The sequence below is a fragment of the Falco rusticolus genome, chromosome 17 (assembly GCF_015220075.1).
Source record: "Falco rusticolus isolate bFalRus1 chromosome 17, bFalRus1.pri, whole genome shotgun sequence".
Taxonomy (NCBI): domain Eukaryota; kingdom Metazoa; phylum Chordata; class Aves; order Falconiformes; family Falconidae; genus Falco; species Falco rusticolus.
This window is the reverse complement of record NC_051203.1, coordinates 2,752,149-2,776,610: the sequence shown is the minus strand read 5'-3', so window position 1 is coordinate 2,776,610 and position 24,462 is coordinate 2,752,149. Positions and strand designations below refer to the sequence as shown.

At 47.0% G+C, this 24,462-nt stretch overlaps 1 protein-coding gene across 6 annotated transcripts in view; it reads left to right on the top strand.

Moving 5' to 3' along the window:
• ANKS1A (ankyrin repeat and sterile alpha motif domain containing 1A) overlaps positions 1-24,462 on the top strand; it is a 113,917-nt gene that overhangs the window by 1,147 nt on the left and 88,308 nt on the right. The window lies entirely within an intron of this gene.

The window sequence follows — 24,462 nt, the reverse complement described above, 5'->3', positions numbered from 1 at the left end:
CCTGTTCCAGCGACAGTGGGATGGTGGGGCGATGGGCTGGATGTGGGGCCCACGGGGGGTGTGAGGGTGGGCTGGGGGAGCCCGGTGGGTTTGATCCTGCCTGAGGGACTGGGAGTCATGCTGGAGGGGGCTGGTGGGCTGGGAGAGCAGGGGAGGTTGCCTGGAGCTGGTGCATCCCTCTGGGATGGGACTGCTGCGGGGTTGTGGATGCTGCTGGTTACCATCGGTAGCTGCAGACTGGTGTAACTGGGAGGATGTATTTGGAGGAGGGCTTTGGGACAGGTTGCTGCTCGAAGCCAGGACGCGTGTAGGTTCCCACCCCAAGGAGAGCTACTGGGTGGCTTTACTGGGCCAGATGTGCAGCCAGGTGTTCGGCGAGGCGTCCTCTCGCTGCTCCTGCTCCGTGCCTGCCCTTCCTCGGTCACTGGCTTGGCTTGCAGTAACGCTCTGCTGTGGCTCTCGGGTCGCCGGTGCCTGGTGGGCTTGGGGGGCTGGCTGTGCTGTGCTGGGGGCTGCACAAGCTGATGGAGGGCACAGCCCCCGCCTTGCTTTAGCATTTAAAGTGTGGTGCTGTGTAACTTGCTCTGTTTTAAAGCTCTTAGACCTTGGTTAGTTCTTCCTCTTCCCCCCTTTTTTCGGTATCTCCCAAGAAAACCACTTGCTGCCGCATTTCTTGAGTTGCAGCTTTTTGCCATTTCAGCTTCTCTGCTGGAAATGCTGCTGTTCCTGTTCCCTGAGAAATTAAGCTGGTTTATAGTGGGACAGAGGGAGGAGATCTTGAGTCCGGTGCTGAGTGACACTGTAACTGTGTCACCTGACTATTTAGAGGGATAAGATTTGCCCATTTGGGGCCAAATTTGATCCATTTTTTCCTTTTGCATAACCTTATCAGAAACATGCTGTTGCACATTGAGCCGAGTGGCAGAGACCTGCTGACGCGGAGAGCTTGTGCTTTCCCGGTTGCATACATTTGCTGCTCTGAAGTGTAAATCTGCTCTCGGGTCAAACTTTATTCTTCTCTTTTAATGTATTAAACGCTCTGAGCCCTTGTTTTGAGTGGGAAGTTGCTGTGAACACTTCAGACTTGTCTGCGTTAGAAGATGCATGTACTTGCCGGGTGTTTAGATAAAGTGGAGAGGGTCAGTTGAGTTAAATACACACCACGAGTGTTATCAGCCTCTTGTTGTAACAGCTCTGCCGCACTTTCAGACAATGCATGGTGATGAAGGCGACCTTTTATTTTTTTTTTTTTTTTTTTTTTCCCCCCCCTGGTAAGACAACTGCTTGTGATACCAGCTGATTTGTGGAGTGGGCATACTGTTTGACGTCTGATCAGTTAGCGTGATTTTTCACGTATAAATGTGGTTTTGCGCGTAGACGCGTATCTGAAGGATGGTGAATGTCACAGCTGTCATTCATAGCTTCTGTGTTCATTAACTTGACTGTCTTCAATGTCTGTCAGTTGACACTATAACGATCCCCTTCTCCCACCCTACTTCCCAATCCCTGAACCTTTTACTCCCCACTGCTGAGTTACAGCCAGGCTTTTTGCATGTTTACGATGGCGGTTCTCGTTCTGGAAGCATGTTGGTGTTCCCAGCACGTTGGGAGTCATTGCAGCTCATCGTTAACCGGCTGTGTGAAATCTGCTGCAGCATCCTTGGATTTACAAGAGTTTGCATGTTACACCCCACGTGGCTGCTTGCCCTGCACATGATTGCAAACCTGTGCAGGTTGTGACCGCTGTACCGGGTTTGTCCAAGCAGTGGCTGCAGGATTCTGTGGTCTCGGTGTTCTGAGCCACGCAGGGACCGTTAGGACTGGCTGCAGTGAGGTGGCAGTTCAGGGGGCCACAGTGTGTGGAGTTGCAGCACCGGGAAGCAGGAGGTAGCTGGTGATACAGGTAGTGAAAACGGATTTTTAACGATTTAGAGGCTTTCTGATTGTTTCCGGTGTTCTCTCAACTTGTTGGGCTTTTACTTTGGGTTAAATGACTCCACATGAGAAGACTTCTGCTTATTCTAGACTGATGAGGGTTTTATGAGAAACAGCTGCTAAATTTACCTGCAAGGAGAAGCCTGACAGTTGTTTGGGGAGCAGCTGGGACAAGCTGGGCCGTGTTCAAAACTTGCTTTCTGCAGCGTGGGCTCAATCTAAGGGACTGCTTAGCACCCTGCTGGGGCTGTGAGATGGCTCGGAGACATACAAGCACTGCTGAAGGGTTTGTTGTAGTAGCAAACATACTCCTTCGTGTTGTCTTAGTACGGCATTGCATTTGGGGGATCTGAGTTTCCAAAACAAGTAGCCAGACTAAGTTTCATAGTGGCATTAGTGTATTGGAGAAGAAATCTGGGCAGTTGTCTAATGCCTGTGTGTCGCCTTGTCTCTGTTGTGGTCTGTTTTCGCTCTGGAAAGTGTGAATTTAACTCTTGCCCCCGATGCCAAGCCTGATTACTGACTTCTTTGCTCATCTCTTGAGGTGTGCAGTTCCTCCGAAGCACCTTTGCCTGTGGTTTCCCCGCTTCCCGGGGGCAGGGACGATGTTGCAGTAAGTTCTCCACAGCAGGCATGGTATTTAATTATAGCTAACTTTGCCTTTCTGTATGCCTTTAAAAATAACTTCAAGGATTTGGAAATGGGGAATATGAAATTTTGTCTGTCTGACACTTCGTGGAAAGTTGAAGGTTGGCAAATTAAAGGGACCTGATGCTGTGGGAGGAGGGTGGAAGGGTGGAGGTGACAGAAAAGAGTCTGTGCAGTGTTCTCCCCACCAACCCTTCTCCAAAGGTGTGTGACAGGTCAAGAACGACTTTAAAGTTGAAGGGTTTTCTCTTAGATCTTTCTCCTGTATCTTATTTTCCTGATGATGATTAGATGCATTTTCTAAATCAAAACCAGTAAATAATGACTGGACATGTGCCCAGAGAAAGTCACAGTGCTAATTAAGTGGAAGTGTTAATGGAAGAAGTTGATGGAGAAGGCTAAGGTGCTTCAGCTGGTGGCTGGTTGTCAAGGCTCCACAGGGCAGGAGAGCTGCTTAAACAATAGATGCCTTCAGTGCTGGTGGGCAAAGAAATCTCAAAATAGGTATCGGAAGCAGGGATTTAATTTTCTGTGTGTATGCTAAAGCTCTGTCTGAGAGAATTTAGATTACAAAGCTTCATCACTGAGATTTGGAAGTATTTAGGAAAAGAGGGTAAGGCTCCTTTTATCCTTGCTCGGAAGTGAGTCCTGCTGCCAGCTTCTGGCAAGAATGACCTTGTGCCTTGTAACAGCCACAGTTGCTTAGTTGGGTGCCTGTGGAAAGCATCGCTGACACCCATGGAACTGCTTCACAAAAGCCCGAGCAGCCTGCAAGAGGAGAGGATGGCCACAGCTGATGGGCTAGCGGTCTGCATCCACTGTAAAGAAAAGGCAGGCTGCTTTTATTTTAGGGATGTCTGGTGCGGGAAACTTCTCCTTTGCCAACGCTGGAACATGGGAACTTTCCTAATAAAGGATTTCTTACCCCTCGGTGGTGATGGAGGTGCCTGTCCTCAGCCCGTTCTGTCCGTTTTGTGGTTTTCCCTTCCCCAGACAACTTCTGGCAGCCTTCCTCTTTTTGTGGGGTCACTTAGATTCCTGCTCCCCCTGAAGCTGCTCACGTATTTAAAGATATCCCCGGATAAGGGAGCTGCTGAGCTGCCCTCCACCCCCTGAAGCTCATTCCAAGAACAGGGTGGTAAATGCTCGGCCGGGCCGGCAGACCTGTCTTGTTCCTTCCTCTGATTGCGACTCTCTGATGTCAGCAGGGTATTTAGTTCCTATTTTTGGTTGAAGTCTCGCTGTTTGGACTACCTGTTCTCAAAAAACCACCTCTGCTGAGGTGCGGGTCCCCGCTTTTCCTGCGCGGTTCTGCAGCATTTCAGACGTCTCAAAAAGACAGTTTTGGGTTAGGTACAAACCAGGCATTCCCTGGCAGAAACGTGTGTCAGCGGGCACGGTGTGGGAAGCTGCGTTCCCTCCGTTACACCCAGTAAGGTTTTTGTTGAGCTGGGGACTGGTCTGAGCTGGCACGCTAATCATTTTGTGCTTTTTTTTTTTTTTTTTTTTTTTAAAAAAGGAGCAAACAGCAGTCCATAAAGTCAGAGAAGATGCCCCCAGCAGTATGTTCTGTAGAACATGTTGTTTCATCACATAAACTTAACTGCCCACTATGTTTATTATAATTTAAATGTGAACTTTGTCAAGGTCTGAGGCTCTCATACTTCCTGCTTAGATCACTGAGCTGAGCCCTCTGGGTGAGAGACGTGCACAAACTCCAAACGAAATCACCGATTTTGGCAGGTAAGCAGGAAGCAAGACGTGATAGACTGTGATAAGCCAGATGAGAAGGAAATGCAACGACAGAATTAAAGGTACATTCTCTCCGTAGGGGGTGAATGTGCCGCTGCGTAACGCTAAAAATATTAGGCAGGAAAATAAAGCCCATGTGAATAAGCGAACGCGACCAGCACGTTGAGGGGATGAGAAGCAGGAAAGGAGATCGGTTTCTAGCTTTTGCCAAAGCAGATGGTGGGGCTTACAAAGAGGCGGTGGCTTGCCAGGGTTTGCGGGAGGCTTGGCTTTGTGCTGCGGTCCATGCAGCCTCTGGGATCTGCCCACATAATGTGATCACTGGGATCCATTCAGGGCCTGGAAATCTGCTGGAAGTCAGGTCCAGGAGTCTGATGCCGATCTCTGCTCCTCCATCGTAGCCTGGCTGCTCCGCTTTCGGACTGTATCTCATATAGCACAGCAAAAGCATTTCTTGTAGATCAGTGAGCACCGAGAGATAAAATCAATTTAATGTAAATGCAACTTAATGCTTATAAGCAAAAGCAAGTCCAGAAATTAGAAATGCTTTGTGAATCCTTGAGGTTTCTTGGGGTTTCGAGGGTATTTCTCACAGAGGCTGCAGAATTTGGATCTTTTTTTTTATATTGCTTCACTGTGAAGTTAAAGGCAGGAAGCAACAAAACAATCTGTGCCCTGAAATATCAAGCTGCATTCAGTAGGTTTTGCCAGTAGCAGTAAGGGATGAATTGTGTTAAAGCCAAATCTGCAAAAAAAGCTTTTTATTTTCATCTATTGACGTGAAAAGACTGGACCTTTGTTGGCGAGAGGGGAAACTGAGGCTGCTGTTGAGCCCCAGATTGTATATGTAATCTCCTCTAAGTGTATCAAGGAGAAACTTCTGCTGTGAAATAGGACTTTTTTGTATACATCTGTTGTGGGAAGGGGTTCTGTTGTTGCTTCACAGAAGCCACAGCAAGTATTGTAGTCAATTTGCAGCAGTTATTGCTGATGAGTATTTTGTTTGGTTTAGGAAATGGCATGGTGTAATGGCTGAACACTTAAAGTCCTTTCAAAGAATCCAAATGTGGTTAGGAGTCAGAAAAATTATTAAAAAAAAAAGTGGGGTTTCATATCTGTTCTTGTGCGGCTAGATGATTTAAAGAAGTGATTTGTTAGTGCTACACGTTCTCTCGGTGGGCTGAGTCCGGCTGCAGCCTCTGTGCCCGCTGTGTTTCCATGAGGAAGGGGGGGAAGGAGGAATTGCCCCATCCACAGTCAGGAAGAGCTGTCGGTGTGCGTGTCTGTTCACAGGTGAACTGTTTCCACGTTGTGTGTGGCCACTGTTGTGATTAAGTGGCAAGTCCCGCAGTGTCTGATGGGGATAGAGGCAGAGAACACCAGTGAGGCTCCAAGGTCCAAGCTTCCGGGGTTGTGTAAAGGTGCAAACAAAATATTTCCTTACCTTCCCCTTCACCTGTGAAAAGAAAGTTGCTCCTGGTGCATTCCCATAAAAGAGGGCTGTTAGAAATCGCAGCTGGGTCTTACCCTCTTCTTGGTGCTGTGATTATTAATCTCACCTGCTTTTAAAATGTCTTTTATTCCACACCCTGCCGTGCAAACAGCAAAGCAGGACAGATCTCTCTTTAATTAGATACCTGAATGTTGGTATTGCTAAGAGTATTAGTGCCACAGGCGCTAGGTGTGCACCAGCTCTTTTTTATGAATTGTTTTCTAAGCACTTTTTAAATAATTCAGGAAGGCTGCAATTATTGGCAGTGACTTAAGCATTTTGTATCTGCGTGATCTTCTAATTCAGCTTTGGAACATTTTATTTGCTTGCTTTGGTCAGCATGATGCTGTGATTAGGGTTGTGTCTGGGGAGGACTGGGTTTTGCTTGCGATAAATTTGCTGTGGGACCTCGGACAAGCCACGGTAGCTGTGACCTGCTTTGCTCACCTAAGCCACAGATGCTGCCTCTTTTCCTCTGTAGAGAAGGATTTTACGTCGCACCCAGGGCTTGCTTGGAGTGCACATGAAAATCATTGTGTAGGTGGCTTCCCTTTCGGTGAAACTCCCTTGGGAGAGCTTTGTCCTGCTTCCTTCCAGACACGCTGTGCGCAGTCGGAGGGATCCATGCCGTGCACGAGGAGGGCAGCGACCTGGTGCTGCCTGGTTTGATTGGCAGAAAAGACGGTTGGAAGCTGAAAGGAGGCGCAGCGGTGCTGCGGAGGGTGCGTGAGAGCTGACTTAAATAGGTAAAGGGGTTGGGAGCAGATGCGAATGAAGTGGCGCAGCCTTCGAGCGAAGTGCTCCGAGTGCAGCGCGTCGGATCGGAATCTCTCTGTTAACGCTGACTAACAGTGTCTTACTGTGTAGGCAGCGACTCGAAACCTCTGTGACTGATTAATCTAACGTTGGGTCTATAATATAGGTGGGTGTCTGGGCTGGGGTGGATTCTTCTGGCTATTGACTTCCCATCACTCTTCACCCATGTGCTGAGTCCTCCAGTGTCCTGGGATTTGCTCCCTTGGGAGTGCCAACGTGTTTATGTCAGGCAGAGGGTGAGAACACATGAGCTTTAATTTTCCCCTTGCTCGGAGAGTTTCTCAGCAATGTGTTTTGAAGTGCTAAACAGGTTTTGGAAATAGCTGTGTGCTCATGCAGGTTCCCCTCAAATACTCCACGAGGGAGGTACTGGGGGCAAAGACGTGGTGCGAGGAGCGTTAGACGGGTCCGGTTGGGTTGAGGGTGTCAAACCCGAGGCAGTTTCTGCCTGCTGACAGATGCCAGGGTTTCAGTAGTTGCAGCATCCCCATGCGTGGCAGGGGGCTGGGGGCAGGAGCAGAGCCGAGGAGGCAGGGCTCCCAGCGTGTTTTTCCAATTGCTAGGTTACACTTCTTCCCAGGAGCATCACTTTACAGCCCTTCACAGGGCTCACATAAGGTGTGTGCTCTGCCCCGGCATGGGAGGAGCAGCGTGATGCATCCGTGACGTGCACTTTCCTTATTTTCCATGCCTGGAATGAGGCTCCAGAGCTGGCTGCAGTATCCTGACCAGCTGTAAGAAGCCCGAGGACTGGGAAGGTGGTGTGTGTTCAGGGGTCTGCAGGAGCGGTTTCAGCTAGGCACTGATGGTTTGGTTCAGATGCCAGGTGCAGTCTTGAAATTTGTGTCTTGAAGATGTTAGGGCTCGCTTTATTGATGCTGGAATTAGCAGCTGCATTCAGCATGTTCACACGGGGGGATTTCTCTGCATTTACCTTGACGGCAGAGTGGATGCTTGTGAGACTTGAGTGGACCGAGTGGATGTTTATGAGATTCCCTGATGGCTTTTTGATTTATATACCCCAGCTTACTCTCCTATGTATGTAGGAATTTCAGGACTGAAACCACAGCTATGTGTGTAAACAAATAAGGGGTGTTTGAGCAATGAGATACATTTCCACAGCCTTGTTCCCCTCTCCTTTTGTGTGCCACCCCAAAACTGAAGAAACATCCCTGTGGGTTTGAGTACATCCAGAGTGCTCTGTGTTTCGAAGGCCAGAGCTATGCAGAATTCAGCTGGAGGCTGAATGTTGAACAGACGGATTTTGGTACTTAACGGTGGAATTTGAAGGTTATGGCTAAGCTTGTCCAGCAGTTATTGCCGAGAGCGGTGGTCCTGTCCTCCCCCATCATCTTCCCCTGATGGTCACTCGCGTTGCTGCGTGGCTGTGCTGGGGTGAATCACTCCATCCAGCTGATCTAACAAAAAACTTTTGTTTTGTGAGGCTGCACGGTTCCTCGGTCCCATAGGAGGGAAACAGCAGAAACCTGCAGGTGACACACAGAGGAGCAGGATCTCCCCTTCCCTTCTCTTTCGCTCGGAGTGCAGCTGTCCTGCGGCCGCCTGCGTGCGGTAACGCGTGTCTGCGTATGGGCTGCCTAAATAGCGTGTATGTATGGAAGGGGATCTGCTCAGCTTGATGACGTGGGTCCTATGCTGCTCCATCTGATTAAGGCTGTTTGGCAGAGAGCTGAACTTTCTAAAGATGAATGTGTGGAACAGTTTTTGATAAATTGGGAGCAGCTGAGCCAAGAACCAGTGTTGGTCCAGTGGCATTTGTTTAATGCAATGCATTGTTTTAGCGAGATTGAAGGAGAAGCAAGCAGGATGTGAAAGGCGTTAAGTGAAAGACGTGGTACAAAATAGAGGGGTGATCCATACAGATTACACCTGCGCTCATCCCAGACCAAAAGGGAGAGCCCCCTCCCAGCTGCACTTGGACAGGGATAAGAGAAGTTCCTGGAGGCTGAGCTCCTTCCATCGCGGCGCCCGCGGGGGCTGCCTCGCTGGCTAGCAGCAGATAACATGTGTGAATGCCTCGGCTCCCAGATGAGCCCTTCGCCTTTCTGGAGAGCTTACAGGAGCTGAATTCAGCCTGTGGGCGCAGCTCTTTGTGGGGATTCAAGGAAGGCGATGCTTCTGCCTGCGTGGTGAGTGCTTGACCTCTGGTCGGTGCCCTGCCTGGAGGGTGGGTGAGCGTTCTGGTGGGTGCTCTGCTGAGCTTTCCCAGCGTGTCCGTGGTCTTCCAGCCTGTGCCATGCACTCCTCCGCTCTTCTCCACTCTGCGGACACAGCTGCAGTCATTTCAATGTGATGTGTCCTCTAGAAATGAAGAAGGTGCCTTTCAACAAGGGTGATCCCGTTTCCTCTTGTCATTGACACCACCTACGAGGTCCTGTCCGATGCTGAGATGTTGCTGTCCCAAAGAGCTCGCTCTGGAGTACAGCTTAGTCATGGAAATGAGATAAATCCTGTTTCACAGAAACTGGTAAAAATAAAACTGTTGAGGATTGATTTGTTTCTATAGCAACAGACTGGCGAAGCTAATACAGCTGCTCTCTGCAGAAGGGAGAAAAACATGAATTGAAATGTTGGTCCACCTGGGACTCTAGCTGTCAGCAGGAGAAAGATCTTCGATAGACTGATGAAAGGGTAGAAAGCTTAATTAAAGACGGAGGGCAGGAAGGTGTGAGCTGCCTTTGGAAAGAAACTGGTGCCGGAGTGTGTGAATGTAGCCTCTTCCCAGTGCAAAACCTGGAGAGCCTGTATTGTGTCCTCGGAGCTATTTATATCCCGCTTCCCAAAGGACTGCTTTCTGAACTTGCCACCTTCTCATGGGTGGGGAAATACCCCGCTTCAAGTCAGGCAGTGCTTTAATGCTGTTCAGTACCTGGGTGTTCACCATCTCAAGTGCCTGTTTTTTAAACCTGAATTTAAAATTACTTTCTGTCCTGCAGTGAATCGCCGTGGCTCACTTGAGAAATTTTCAAGGTTTATCAGGGAATCTCTGTTGCATAAGCTGGGAAACGACCTCTGAGAAGTTTGGACTAATATCTGAGCTAAATTTTCTTGATTACCCTTTAACTCAAACTGAATATGGAGCTGGATGCTCGGTAACGGTGTGTGCTACGGTAGAGTTTGCTGTAGATGTTTGTGTCATGGAAAAACGATTCCAGCAGAGCATCCACACTGTTGGATAAGGTGCTTGAGTTTAAAATTATTTTTTATCTGTACGGTGTGTAATTTGTGTAGTCTTCTACTTTTTCCAAAACCCACAATTTTGGCAGACTCTAGTACATACAGTGGTGTTAAGATTGCCATTTCCCCCGTGGTTAGTAAAGGTGAACTTAAATATTTGGGCATCCCTACGATGCCAGCTGCAGAGACCATGTGTATACGTACATTCCTGGTTTGATGTATCCCACCTTCTGTGGCTATAAAATGTTTTGGATTAAAACCAGTATATACATCTGAAAGTAGTAGGATGTTAACGAAATTACAGAAGAAGTTGCTTTTAAAACAGGAGTGGGGGTGCAAGGCTTTTACCGGGCTGTGTGAGAGCCTGTGTTATTTAGCTTAAGGAAAGTTGGAGCTTGACTTTGTGTTGTTTAGGTTTGGTAAACCCCAATTACATTAGCACTCTTTCCTTGTTATTTAAACACATGGTTTCTTTTAAAGGGAAATTAAATTTAAAAGTAAACCTCAAGCTTTTTTCCAGTGAAAAGGAAGTGTCTGTAGTGCTGCATACTAAGGATGCAAGAACACAACCCTGTCTAAAAGTGAGTGCTATGAATATTATGTAAATACATTATCTCATTAGATTTATATCTAATCCTATTGCCTGCTGTTTTTCAGACTCTTAGAGCAAACAGAGCTGAAGAAGTTATAGGTGGTCTTTCGAATCTAATATTGAAGTAGGTTGGAAATCAGGTGAAATGACTTTTGCCTCACCCTAATTAAGACACTATGAGAAAGCCTTTCAAGTTTGGCGTCATAAAGTAAATTGCCTGGTTTTAAAAATGTGATCCGATTAAAACCTAGTGCCTGGTAAGGTTTGAAGCCTGCTTGTTCAGTGCTACAGGTGGGCTCCCCAGACCCTTCCTTGCTGCTCTTCATTTCAGAAATCAGCACAGGTTTTTTTGGAAGCAGGAACAGGATTATGATAAAACCCTGAACTCTGGAGACTTTAAAGCTTCGTGTTCTTGTCTTGGTTCTGTTGCAAGGATTGCGAAGCCCATCAGACAGCTTAAATAAGGGGTTATATGTCCTGTGGAATTGGATGGGGTTTTTTGCTGGTACTTCTTTCCAGTGTTTTTTCAAGCCACGGTTTCTCACTGCACAGTGTTAAATCTGATAGTGTTGTCTGTCATGTAAGAGACATTTAAATTACCTTGACTCCTCCTGTGATCCCCCCTGGATGACTTCTGGTTGTCTTGGAGCGTTGTTAGTAACCACCTTTGCGTGATTTAAAATTACTTGCATTCCCCTTGTGCACTGGGCTCCCTTTACCGCCTCCGTTCTGCCCAGTGGAGTCTGCAACCGTATGTCTGAACTCCTATGGCTCATCTCCATGGCGTTAGGAACAGCTGAAAACACAGAGAACTTGGAGGACACGCGTAATTAGCGCTGGATTTGGCATTTTGGAAATATTTCCTTTAACCTCAATGGGAAATATTTCACAGAAAGAGCGAAACAGGATGTGTCCTTGACATTCCTTTTCGCTGAAAATAAAGACCTAAAAAAAATTGGTTAAAAAAAAAACACACAAAAAACAACCTAACTGCAGTCTTTCTGATCGTCCAGTGTGGAGGTGGTTGTTCAAGCGCGGTGTGCGATGCCTGTGCTGTGGTTAGTGCTGGGCACAGCTCTGCTGCCAGTGAGTGCAGCCCCGCTCTCCTGTCGAGCCCAAAACAAGACCCCAAAGATGCTACAGACTGTAAGTACCGCTTCAAAATGATTCAGGGAAGCGGCAAAACTCTGTTTGCCTTGGTCTTCTCATTCTTACACTGTTGGAGCGCTTGGAGCTTCATCCTTGTGAACATGGTGTTTCTAACCCGAGCCACCCTCGGCAGGCTTTACTGATGTGCTGTGCGGTGCAGCGTGCTTGGCATCACCCAGAACCAGTTTTTCAGATGCAAAGATAAATGGGGTGGACGTCTATTGACGTACGAACATAAGGAATTTGGATCTTGAAGTAAAATTTTGAATGTTAAATGTTGCATTTAAATTGTGTGGGCATAAACATATGGTAAGCTCTTTTCTTCTTGCGCGTTGACCTTAACTGCTTCACAAGACTTGAGTTTTTGGTCTCAGTCTGAGGTCATTAAAGATTCCAGTTTTCTCCATGACTCACTTATGCTTGACTTAAGCTTTTTCTTCTGAATTCCTCCGGAAAGTTGGGTACCATTTAATGGTCTTCAATGCTGCTCCAAGACAGCTATGCAGAGCTACTGTGAGAAAAGGAGTTTGTGCTTTCCATCTCAAAAGCCGTCGCTGGCAGTGGTGGGTGAGCTTTTGAAGCCATCTGCAATGCCTTAAGGTCCTGGTAGTTATATGGGGTATAAGTTGTTACAGCTGAGATATAATTATTTGCTGGGATAGAGTTGCAGTGACCCTGAAATTGTTGGGAGAAATGGAGTTTTATCCCTGCATAAGTTTATGATTTAGTAGTCTGACTTGCATATATACATTCCTCCTGTACGTTAAAAATGTTAGGCTGGGAAAGGCTCTGCCACTAAACCAACTGCTGGCTGGGGGAGCTGTATTTAACAGAGAAAAAACACAAATTGTTTTTGTATGCTTTCAGATAAGTGGGTAAAAATATTTTAAGGGTTTTGGAACGTATGATGTTGTGTATGGTCCCCACAGAAAACAGTTTTGTGTTTTTTTTGTGTGGTGTTTTTTTTGGTTTTTTTTTTCCTGGTGAGGCTAAAAAGCTGTTTGAGGCCAGCTTGTCATCTTGGGCAAAATCAAATCTGGCAGGTGGATAAAAACAGAGCTAGAAGCTTAAGCTATGCGGTGAAATGTGTGGGGAAAGAGCTCTCTTTGCTGCCTGTTCCATTATTTATTCCTTTTACCGGTGTTAGGGATTTCTACAGATGTCTCTGCCGGCTCTCCCAGGAGCGGTACCTGCACTTCTGGCCCTCCCCACAGCTCTTTAGAAGCAGTTAGCAGGGAAAGGACCTTAGCATTTAATACATGTCATTTGGATGGCTGACTTACAAGCTCATATTTTTCAGCTCTAACCTTATCTCTGTTCTACAGATAGCATAGACAAGTAATGACAACTTTATAGGAGCTATCTCAAGATTTGGAAATAATTTACTGCTTGGGCCATTCACTGTCGTGCCTGCTTTTTAACAGATGGGATTTCACAGATGCTCCTCAAGTAAAAGGATGTCCTTTTTCATTTCCATCCTACTTAAGAACTATTGTCTTGATGCTTTCTCTGCGTGCTTGATGCATCCCAAGGACGAGCAGGAGCTTATCGCAGCGCTTTCTGAACGTGGCCGCTCAGGTGTCTCCTTCACATTCCCCTCCAGGCCACCCCAGAGTCACTGTTCTGTTCGCTGCCTTACCCTCACTGTCATTGCTCTCTCGTTTCCCTGTTAACTCGCTCTTTGGGCATCCAATTAAAAAGCTAATCGAGAAAGAATTTCATCTGGAGTCAGTGCAGTGGTATGTAGTTGCCTTGTTTGCATCCCGCATTGTTGCCGGTTAATTTCTTGCTCGGCTGTGCTGTTCTTTAGCCTTTGGGGAGTTCTGATTAAGCCGGAGCACTGGGATTTGATACACGCTTAGGTTGACCTGAGTGGGTGAAATGGCTTGACTGTGGACGTGGGTTGTGTTGAAGAGCAAAGTCTGCTCTAGTTACTTAAGTGGAAGCTTTGTCGTGGCTTTTAATTCTCCCGGCCCGTTTTCTCTTCCTTGAGGGCCTCTTCTCCCATCCCGTTGCGTTTGGTCTTCGATATCAGAGCGACTAATTTCATTTTTACTTAAGCGTAATGTTTCTTGCTGCTTGTCTCGACGTACTGGGATTGGTGCCCTGCGAGTCGCTCCCGAAGACGTGCAGGGTCTCTCCCAGCGTGTGCTCTGCCTTCTCCCCGTCTGTCTGAACAATTAAGCGCTTCAATGCCAGCATCAATTCAAAGCCCTCATGTCACTGATCTTGGCGATGTCACAAGGGAAATGGGATGTTATGTGAGCCTCAGACTCATTTCTTTAGTTTTCCTAAGGCAAAAGTGCACTCTAGATGCAGTTACTGGTACACAGTAATTGCATTTGCTGTTTAATTGATGTAGGGAAGAGGGGTAATTTACTCTCTGAATCTTTGTTTCTCTGGCTCTGCTTTACTTGGCCACCAAGCACTGCTGTTGGGTGTTTTGGGCATCATCTCTAGGAGCAGCCAGCCTGGGAAGGAGGAGCTGGTTTGCTGTGGAGGCGAGCGGGCTGGTGTGGTGTCGTGATGGCAAGGCGTGACGGGGGGGTGGCTCTGCTGAGACTGGGGGGCACGGTGGCCACATGGAGCATGGGGGCTTGGCTGTTGTGGGCCGGAGTGGGGAGAGGGCACGTCTCAGGGCAACACAGAGGCATATTTGTTTTCTCTGTATAGAACACATCTAAGACTTAAGCAGGGGGAGCGTGTCCATGTTTAAATAGAGTATCACCTTTCCTGTACTCTTCTAGGTGCAAGGGTCCCTGCTAGAAATCCCAAATTCCCACCGAGATGCATATTGGATCAGATCACTGTGGGTGCTGGACAAAAATAGTAACTCTGACTAGTTCTAATCCTGTTGATCTCATCTGACAATGAACATGTAGCTGTTTTGCAGAGTAGACAGCTAGCAGAGGGTGACACATCTTCTGCCATCCTGAAATACTTAATTGGTCCATCAAATCCCCCCATACAGTGTCAGTGACAGGCGGTGGGAATGAAACGCGCTCTGCCAGAAGTTTTTTTTGGGGTGTTGGTTTTTTTTTTTTCCGCACAAGTTCCTTTTGGCAACATTTTTACTCCAAACTCGGACCTTTTGTGTGCCTGTCAAAAGGGAGCGGTGCAGATGGACGCGCACAGTTCAAGGCGTGATGCTTTATTTCTGTTGGTTGATCGTCATGTCTCTTGGGATCCTGTAGCTTGTTAAATCATCTCACAAAAGAAAAAGGGGGAGGGAAAATACAGGGTGAGGTTGCCAGCTGTAGCCAGCTCAGTGTTGCAGCATGAGTTTGATGAGGAATTTGTGGCTACCCAGGCAGCTTGCTTCCATTTCTCTGGAAGTGCTGGGCGGAGGGAAGGCAGAGGAAAAGTCTTGCACCTTTCTAAGGAATTGTGCTTGAGAGCTTGCACCATCTAGGTGTGTCCTGCTAATTTGCTCTGCATCTAATTTCCCCCCCACCCCCAAAATACTCCCATTTTCTTCCACTTAGTTGCATCTTCTCCGGTACTGTGGAAACAGCAGAGCTTAGCCTCAAATGAAGAGTGAGGAATGCTTACCTTAGCAGTGCTGCTAGTTCCAGTTTGGATTTCTGTGATATTGTCAGCTCCAGGCTGTTTTATATGACATTCATAATGCTGCTCAGTTTATTGAATTTGTGCAGGAATGTTTTCTTTCCTTTTGCTCGTATTTCTCAAAACACCATCTAGTCAGAAGTGCGGAAGAGGAGAGTGCACTGCAAAATTGGTATTTGGTAAAGCTCATTAAGAAGTTTGTAAGCTTTTTGCAAACATCCAGTTTCTGTCCCCTTTTAAAAGGGCAGTTTCCCCACCTAGAAGAAGCAAGGCAGCTTTTTTGACTTCAGTGCCTCATGTAAAATCCTGCATCGGCATGTCGGGTGGCCGGGGTTTGCTCCCTGACGAGCGTAGGCACTCCAGTTTGGGAATACTGTTGTTAAGGTACTAGCAGAGACTGCACCTCACATTACGTGCGTTAGAAGCTAAATGCAAGCCCTCTTTTTAAAATCGCTCCAGTGAGCATTTTCCCTTCTCTTTCTTTCTGAAATCTCCTCATCCCTTCTGAGTCTTGTCTTCAGTTGAGCTAAGTGCTGAAGTAGTCGGGCATGGTAGTGTTTGTGAGCTGAAAATACAAAGGACCTGTGGTGATGCCATTTTGATGCTACCATCCCGTTTTCCCTTCCCTTCCTCTACTAACATGCTGCCCTTGGACGGTGTGTGGAGAGGGAGATGCTCCTGATACCGTACACGTCGGAAACCAAAGCTCCTGACTGCTCTCCCCTTGGCTTTTCCCCTCTTGATTGAAATTTTTTGCACTTCTTTCAGAAAAGCTTTGGTTAGATCTGGCCCCAGTAGTCAGTGCCAGTGTGTAGAGCCCACGTTGTATGTGAATTCTGCTTCATTGCATGTAATCAGCTGGAAACGCTCCCGTAATGGGAGCAGATTGCCGAGCGAGTGGCTGTAATGCTTTTAAGAATAAAGAGCAGCATATGCACTCAAACCAGACCTGGTTTTTTCCTCTCCTGCAGCTATTTATGTTGCCTCCTGCTCAGAAAGATTCTTTGATGTAGCGTAACATGCATGCGTGACCCATCCTTTCCGTCTTCACTTGCATAATGCAGGTGGCAGAGTCCACTGTCACCCCCCACCATACATTAAGTTAAAGAAATGCACTTCCACTGCCGGGAGCCATCCGTAAGGCTCAGGCTGCCCTCTTCCTCGTGGGGAATTTTAGCTTGGATGGATGCTTTTCTATTAGCGATGCCAACCCTATCTTGTTCCTTTGTAGCGTGAGCCTGCAAGCCCAGAGGTTAAACGTGTGGTTATCGTAGTTGTCGTGCTTGCCCAAAAGAACCTCCTCCTGGAAATAAGGAGTGGGAGTTGGTAGGCTGGTTTTGAGAGAAATAGATGAGCTTACCTTTTGCCTCTTACAGTTCCTGAACTGATCCTTCACAGGGCTGCTGGCGTGTTGAAAACTCGTGCAGATTTCCTGCTGCCTGCTCTTCGCCACATCAGAGGAGCGAGCGGTTCAGTTCTGTTCACAGAAAGAAGGAACAATTTGGCCATAAGAGGATCAATTGCTGCCCGGTATTGCTCCACCGGTTGAAATGCTGGCTTTTTCACAGCACGCTGGTAACCTTGTGCTGGCTGAACTGCCGGTGGGTGTTGGGCAATGGGGCTGGAGCCGTTAGCAGCCTTTGTTCCTCGCCGTTGCTTCACACAGAAAATGAGCTGGCGAAGTGAAAGCATTTGAGGGGTGGGAGCTACGGGTCTGGCACTATGCAAAAGGCCAGGCACAGTCTCCGACTGCCACCATGTCAGCCAGAAAGAGGGACTGAGCTGGAGTGTTTTCACCTGAACCCCCTGTCAGTAGCTCTGCCTTTGCTGCTGGGTACCATGAGAGCAGGCGCCTATGGAGCCTGAGCTCCAGCAGCTCTCAGGCTGGCTTATGGTGTTGTGCAATGTCAGCTGGGCCATTTTCACGTGTCCTGCCCTAATTAAGGTCCCTGCTTTTCCCCATCCATTCTGACATCATGTCCTTGAGCTTGTGATCCTATGACTTGAAGGAAAATGTACCCTGTTAAACTGTGTTTGGCTCTAATTTATCTGATGGGATATAGGGAAGTGGTTGGGCTTCGTCCTTGTAATGTTTAGCTTCAAATTCTGTGCTGTGCACACACGAAGCTGCCATTGCCAAGTCATTGGTAAGTGCCAAGGAAGAAGCCCTGAGGCTTTCAAGAGAGAATGACCTGAAGCTTCTCTTTCTGGTCCTGGTGCTGTAGAGGAAAGGGAAGCTGTACTGGGATGGGAAATGGCCACAGGTTTGTCTTGCTGCTCAGACTTTGCGTGGCCTCGATGTCCCCCAGTAGCTGCTTTTTCAGTTGTGCTTACCTTCGGCTCTGCCTTGCATGCAGGTATCAACACATCCCTTCCACGCATGTTTCATTTAGTGCAATAGGATTAAGTCTTTTAATCTGTCCGTCCTGTATATTTGATCTCACAGTTTAGCATGCTTAGTAATATGGAAAGTACTCTACTGCAGGGAATGTGAGCCTTAAATGTAACCTTGGCCGCGCCTGCGAATTGGTAGTCCTGTAATTCCCACAGGTTTTCACCTGTTTTCATGTGCCTTTGTCCTTCTGGTGCGTTGAAAAGAGTGTCTTTGGATTTTTTTGCAGTGGCTGAGATATGACCTGGGGCTGGAAATACCCAGGATTTCAGTGTGGTGCTGGGCACTGAAGAGCCGCTTGTTTGCTGGAGTCACTTGTTTTACTTGGAGTGGAAAAAAAGCCCAGGAGGATTTCAGACAAAATGCTTTTAACCCTCTCCTCCAAGTGGTTGGATGTCATTAGCGAGTTGATGCGTAGGATGTGTGTAGTGGTTTGGGGGAGGTGCAGATACCAATTAAACAGCAGCAGAACTGCCTTCTGGCTTGTGTGATGAGTGAAGCCGTCTCTGGAGAGCTCGGGGAAGGGAACAGAGTGAGTCGGTGGCCAAAACCCTGTAGCAGCCTTGGTGCGGGTGGGTGCTGCCATACGCGTTTGGAGCCGAATATCCATTCGGGCTCTTTGAGGACTCTCGGTGATCACCCTGATGCTGTTGTCTTGGTACATGCACCTGGAGGTGGTTTGTTTCCTCTGCTGTGTTTGTCAGAGACACATTTCCACCATCACCTTTCCAAATGGATTCTCCTCTCTTGGGAAGCTCCAGCTCTGCTTCCCACTGTTGGAAACTGGGCGGTGTGACAGCTTCGCTCTAGAGGAAGTCATGACTTTCTCATGTGCCAAACTTACTTCTTTTGGCCAAAATTCTGAAAGGAAAGAAATCCGGATGCATGTAGGAGATCAAAAAGTCACGGCAGTAAAAGCTCACCCCCAAATTTGCTTTGTTATTGTAACATTACGGAGCTGTGCTGTGGTTTCTCCTTCCAGCCTTGCTCTCTTTCCTACCGGAGAACTAGCTGAGAAGGGAGATGTGCTCTCCTGCTCTCTTTGGTTTATGTAAATATCGGTGAATTTTCACATTTGAAGTGATGATGAAATTTTAGTCTCGTACTCTCACTTAACTGTCCCTCTTCAAAACTGCCAGGAAAGTTCCGGTGGTGGTTTCCATTAAAAGTTGCAGATGTGTAGTTAAGATTTGCTGAAACTGGGTGAGTATTTCTCCACTTAGATTCTGTTGTAAACTGCATCTAAAATCTGTTGAAACAAAGCCCACTGGGAAGCGTGCGTGTTGGTACTGCAGCTCCTAGATGGAGATGACAGCGTACCCTGCCGCGTAGAAGCTGTTTGTTGTACGCAGACAGGCCAAGATGTGAGATTTAAAGGGAGTTTTGTGGGTACAGCTGTTACAAAACACTTATTACTCCCATAAAAGTTGCTCGATACACAAATGCAGCTGCAAAATAAACAAGTTCCCTCTATGAACGTGTCCATCAATCTGGAAGGTGCTTGTAGGTGAGCATGCTACCTGTTCAAGGAGATCTTTTTATGCTGCAACATAATGCTTTCAACAGGCTTCCACCGAGTTTAGTTTTCAAGATTTGTTGGGTATTTGTGCAAGGAAACGCACTGGGAAACTGTATTCTTTTTCGTGTACTTGAAAGGAATTTTCTGGAAAGAGCTGCCTGCAGTTGGAGTGGGGAAAAGCACCTCCAGCAGGCACCAAATTCTTCTTTGCAATGTCTATACTGCATGTCTTCACCTGTTTGCTCTAATTGGACACACAATTGTTGTTCCTTGATAGATTGACTGCCTGACTCAGCTCTGTCTGGTGTAAGCCTACGTTTCTGTAAGGAGAGGAGGTATGTCCTGACAGGGTGGGAAAACAGTAGGATCACGGATTGCTGCCGTGTGTATCTCTGAAAATAGCTTCGTTACCTCTACCGTTTAGTCCCGCTCTGCATGGGCTGACGCAAGATTAATGCTGGAGCTGCGAGATCCAGCCTCGCGCCGATGGCGAGAAGTCAGTCATCCCTGTGTTAACAGCATCTTGTCTGCAGGGATGTTGGTACTTCTGTCATGGAAGGAGCCTGGAGCTGGCATGCCTCGTCGGCGTAGGAATGGTGCTTACTGGTCTTCTGTGTCCAGGCTCAGCAGTCCAAGCGGCTGCGCGTTTAATGCATGTGCCCCTTAACTTCAACTTTAACCTGTGCACCGCGTCTCAAGTATCCAGATTTCCTGGAATGGTGCCTTCAAATCCCAGTAGGATCAATTTGTCTGCTCTGGCGGTTTTGTTCTTTTCGTGTTTGAAAACTGGATGCTTTGCACAGATGTTTATGATCCCAATGTTCTTTCCTTATAGGTGTTGCTTTCCTGCTCCTGGGTGTTAATTGCCAGGAAAATTTCTGCTTTGCAGCCCAGAACTAATGGCGTTTCAGCGGTGATTTTTCACATATCGTAGATGCTTTCTGGAAGGGAGAGGTATCAAAAGCAGTGTGTGGATCTCTGCTGATGCTGTAGCAGCTGGGCAGTGCTGTGTTCTTTAGCGTGTTAATTTTTGTGCATGCGGACAGTGGTCTTCCGTTTCCCCTAATCTGAGATATTTCAGCACAGCAGTGAGCACCCCCTGAGTCCCAGCAGGAGGAAATGTGGGCAGTAATATCATAGCCAGTTTAAGGTGACATAGTTAACATCACACCTTTTGCGTTGCCTGGACACAGTGTCTGTGGTTGGCGTGCTGACAGCCCTGTAAACCCACATCTGCTCTTTAATTTACCCGTAATCATTCGAGCTCTGTAATCCTTTTCAGACTCATTTTGCCATCAAGATTTATCACTGTAACTTACTGCTTGCAGTGTGAAGGATTTTTCCACGCTTCTCCTGACAGCTTTAGGAATGCACTGTGCCCTAACTTCCCTGCTTCTTTCGGTGGGAAAAGCTGGTTGAGAACTTCAGCTCTCCTGAGGTCTTGCAGGCTGTGGGATCAATGGATAGCATCCTTGCTGATTGTTCTTCTTGCATGTGTTTTTCCCCAGTCTAGAGGCCCTTGAGAAGCTTGTGTAGCATTAGCTCAGATCATTTTAAGTTCTTCCCTTTCATTTAAGCATATGAAGTTGCATTTTAGCCTTGTCAGTCAGGAAGAAAATTTTGTTCTGTTCTGAATTGTTGTTGGGTAGGCTTTTTTTTATTACAACCAAACTCAAAACAACAAATCCAACAAAACCAATCCGTACCTCTCCCCTTGCAGCCCCTTAACAGAACTCTTCTGCATCAGGTGGAAGGTAATTTGGTTGTGAAGATGCTTGGCAACGTCATGTTTGAAGTGCTAAATGTGAAATACTGTATTTTATTTTTTCCAACAGAAAAATGGAGGCAGTAATGTTAGTGGGATAGTTTTATATACAGCAAATGCTTCCTGCATAGGACTGGAATGTGAAGTGATACTTCTGCATGTGTTTAAAATGTCTGGATTCTCTGCAAAGCATTATGTAATTATCCTATATATTAAACGGCCACCCACATTTTCTATAGTATGTCTGAATTTTTTTTGTAACTGATGCTACAGATGTAAAATGACAATGCCAGACTCTTAAATATTGTGCTTTTAGAGCTAACTGCTGCAGTTAGTGGAAAATATTAACCAAGACAGAAAGTACTTTTTTTTTTTTTTTTTGGTCAGGTGTTCTACGATAAGCTGGAAGCGGCAGTGCAAACTGAGCTCCTGTTGAGCTCGGTGCTTTACAACCTCTTCAAGCCTGAGCAGAACAGATGAGGCAGATGTATAGATTGTATGTTCCTCCGTTTTTTGGGTGGGGGACCATTGACTTTGGAATTAATCTGCTGACAGAAGGAAAAGGGGGATGTGAAAAGGCGTAAGAGGATGATAGTGTGGGCAGGAATATAAGAATAAAGCAGCCAAGGAGTTTTGGGTGGGAGCGATCATCCCAACGGACTGGTGGTTGTTGTGTGGTTTTTTTTTATATATATAGCAAAGAAAAATCTGGACGAAGAAGTTGAGGAGTGTAGAAGCCAAAGCGGTGATTTTGCAGCCTCTCCGATAGCTGGAATCTAACTGGGTTGCTCTCCACGGTCTTTCCTGAAGCCTGCCAAGAGGGGCTGAGAAAAGTATTGCTTGGGATCTAGCCATGTTCCCCCCTGCCCCAGGAATACTCTGCTTTAATCTCCAGCCTTCCATCAGCAGTTTATTTTTGGAAGGGCTGTTGCATTATCTAGTGGGTGAGGCACGCAAGGAAAGGGGTCACAGCTCCGTGGTGAGCCCCCCACTGCACCGTACCCCTTCCCATCGACGAGACGGGCGTAGCGCTGCCTTTTTGATTCTTCAGGAAAAATTAAACGTGCTTTCTAGAACTCGAGTCTTGCACAAAGCATTTGAGCTGTTTGTGTTACCAGTCTATAAGCAGGAAATACCAAAAGAGGGTCGTGGTCGTGTTGCAAGAATCTGGCAGTTGTCTAGATATTAATAGCGGAGATGTGTGTATTGACTTGCTTGTGATGTCCTCTGGGCAATGGACTAGGAGTTCATCTACCTCCAGCCTTAACTGCCCTCCTGACACTGTCTCCAAGGCATTGAACGAAGTCTGTAAACATCTGGGACCAGTTCTCAGCTGCTTTGCACTTCCCTTGATCAAATTTGACCCAAGCCGCTCGTGTACCCTGGTTTCTAGCAGCTAAAGCAGCGACAGCACTAGTATCGTGCCTTTTGGGTTTAGTGTTGAGTGTATAAATACACAGGGGTAGCAATGGCCTCTGCTCTGCAGGAGTAAGAGACCGATCCCTGAAGTCTCCGGGTGCTTCTGTAATCTACACATGTCAGGCTATAAATCTGCTCTGAAGACCCATCATTTGACTTGAAAACGCAGAGTTGTTTCTTAGTTGGCTTGGCCTTTGCTGTAGCCCGCTGCCCCTGATGCTTTTGTGAGTAAAGTTACTACAGTCAGGAGGAAAGAAATGGCAAAGGAGGAAAGAAATGGCAAAGCAAGAGGACAAATATGGTCTTGTTTAAAGGAACTATTGGGTTTTATCGTGACCTAAAGCAATGTGCTTTATTCAGCAATTTTTACAACAGGAAGCTTGATTTAAAAGGCTGCAGCACTTGCTGAATCATGGAGCAAGAGAAATCTGAGCACAAGGATTAAACAGAGCAGATTTTGCAATTTTCAGAGCTTTTCTTAGGCCTTAATGTTCACTCTTAATTGCCTTAAGCAGATACATCAGTAACGTCGTTAGAATACTACCCTGGTGCAGCAAAAGGGAGGTGAAATCTAGGTAATCAGTTGAGATGTTCGCTTTCATAACGGAGACTGCTAATACAAAAGCAGACCTCCTCTTTGATGTGGAGGGGTTTTGGGGGGGATTGGGGGAGAAAAGAAAGCAAACAGCGGTGGTAATCGAATTGGCTCCAGACCTCCTCTGAGCTTTATTGGAGGCTTGTATTTACAGCATTCTCCTTCCTGTGCCGGGATCTGTTTTTCTGTTTAATCAGAAACAGCCCCAAATCACACTGTACGTGGGATAGTACTTGGCTTTGTACTCTGCTTCTCTCAGGACCGTATTTCCATTTTACAGATGGGGAAATTTGAGGTCTGGAAGTGTAGCGTTTCCCAAGGCTACGTAGCAGAGTGAGGAGTAAAGCCCTCGTGGCTTCCAGGGGTGTCATCTCTGTCCTGGCTTGCAAGTCTCGAAGAGTATCGCAGTGGTCTGGCGTTAGGATTCCCTGTGTTTTGTTCTGTCTTGTCTATTTTTGCCCGAGGCAACGTTTATACCACCCTGTTTTGAATTATTTCCCCTCTGCCTTGTAAAATCGAGGCCACCGGTCTGTGAGCAGGTATTGTTGAGAGGAAATGATTTTTTTTTTTAACCAACGCATGATCTCACAGCGCCGTAAAAAAAGCGCTCATCTCATTTCGTTTCTTGTTTGCAAGCCATTGGAAGTAATATATTCTAGGGGGAGATGCAGACCCCAAGTCTTGCTGTGAGCATCTGTGCCTTGGCACAGCAGGGGGGGGCGGGGGTTAGTGGCTTGGGGGGGAACCCCCTTCTGAATCCTCTGAAAAAGGGATTGAGCCTGGCCGGCTGCTGCGGGCTCCTGATTTCCCTGCGGTGATTTTTTTTTTTTTTTGTCTCCATAAAAGCAGATTACTCGATTCTTCTCATTTTGTTTATTGTTAACTTCATATGAAGTTACTAATATTAAGAACTCTTTATTGTTCTCCGTGCTGTGAAGTGGGCTCGCGCTGGGCTGAACCGAGAGGAGTTAGATGCTATTTCGTATTTATTTGCCCGATAAAGAGTTCCTACAGCGGGGCTGGCCAAACGGGGCTCTGCATACCCGTGAGCCTGACACGTCCACGTCTTGCTGAGTTGTCCCATCGACTTCAACCTCCTGAAATTTCCCTGTCTGGTCTGAAAAGACCTGACTAACTCCTCACTTCAAAAGACCTAATTGGAATCCCACGGTACCCACCTGCTTCCCAAAGTGGTCTGAAGGGGTTTTCCTAATGTTTTAGATTAGAGCCTGGGCTTTGCTTCCAGGAGTTCTGCCACGGTTCCTACGGATAACGCCCGAGATGTCATTCAAATCAGATGCACCAGGCGCTGCAAATAGTGCTCGGAGGGAATTGCAGCGCCTTTCAGAAGTGACGTTCCCATGCTCGTGTTTTGCTAACTCCTGAGTTTCTGCGGGCCATGGTGGAGTTCTTTTCCTGTGTTTAGATCCAACATGAGAAGCTCAGGATCTTATCTTAGGCTGTCACTTTAATGCTGTGCATTGCATAAATAAAAACGGGATGAAAGACTTGGTTTCTGTTAACTCAGGAGAACTGTATGGCCTTCCTAGCAGAGCTGGGGAGGAGGAGAAGGGAAGGGATGGATATACTTCACTGCAGTCCGCAGAACTAAATATAAATAGT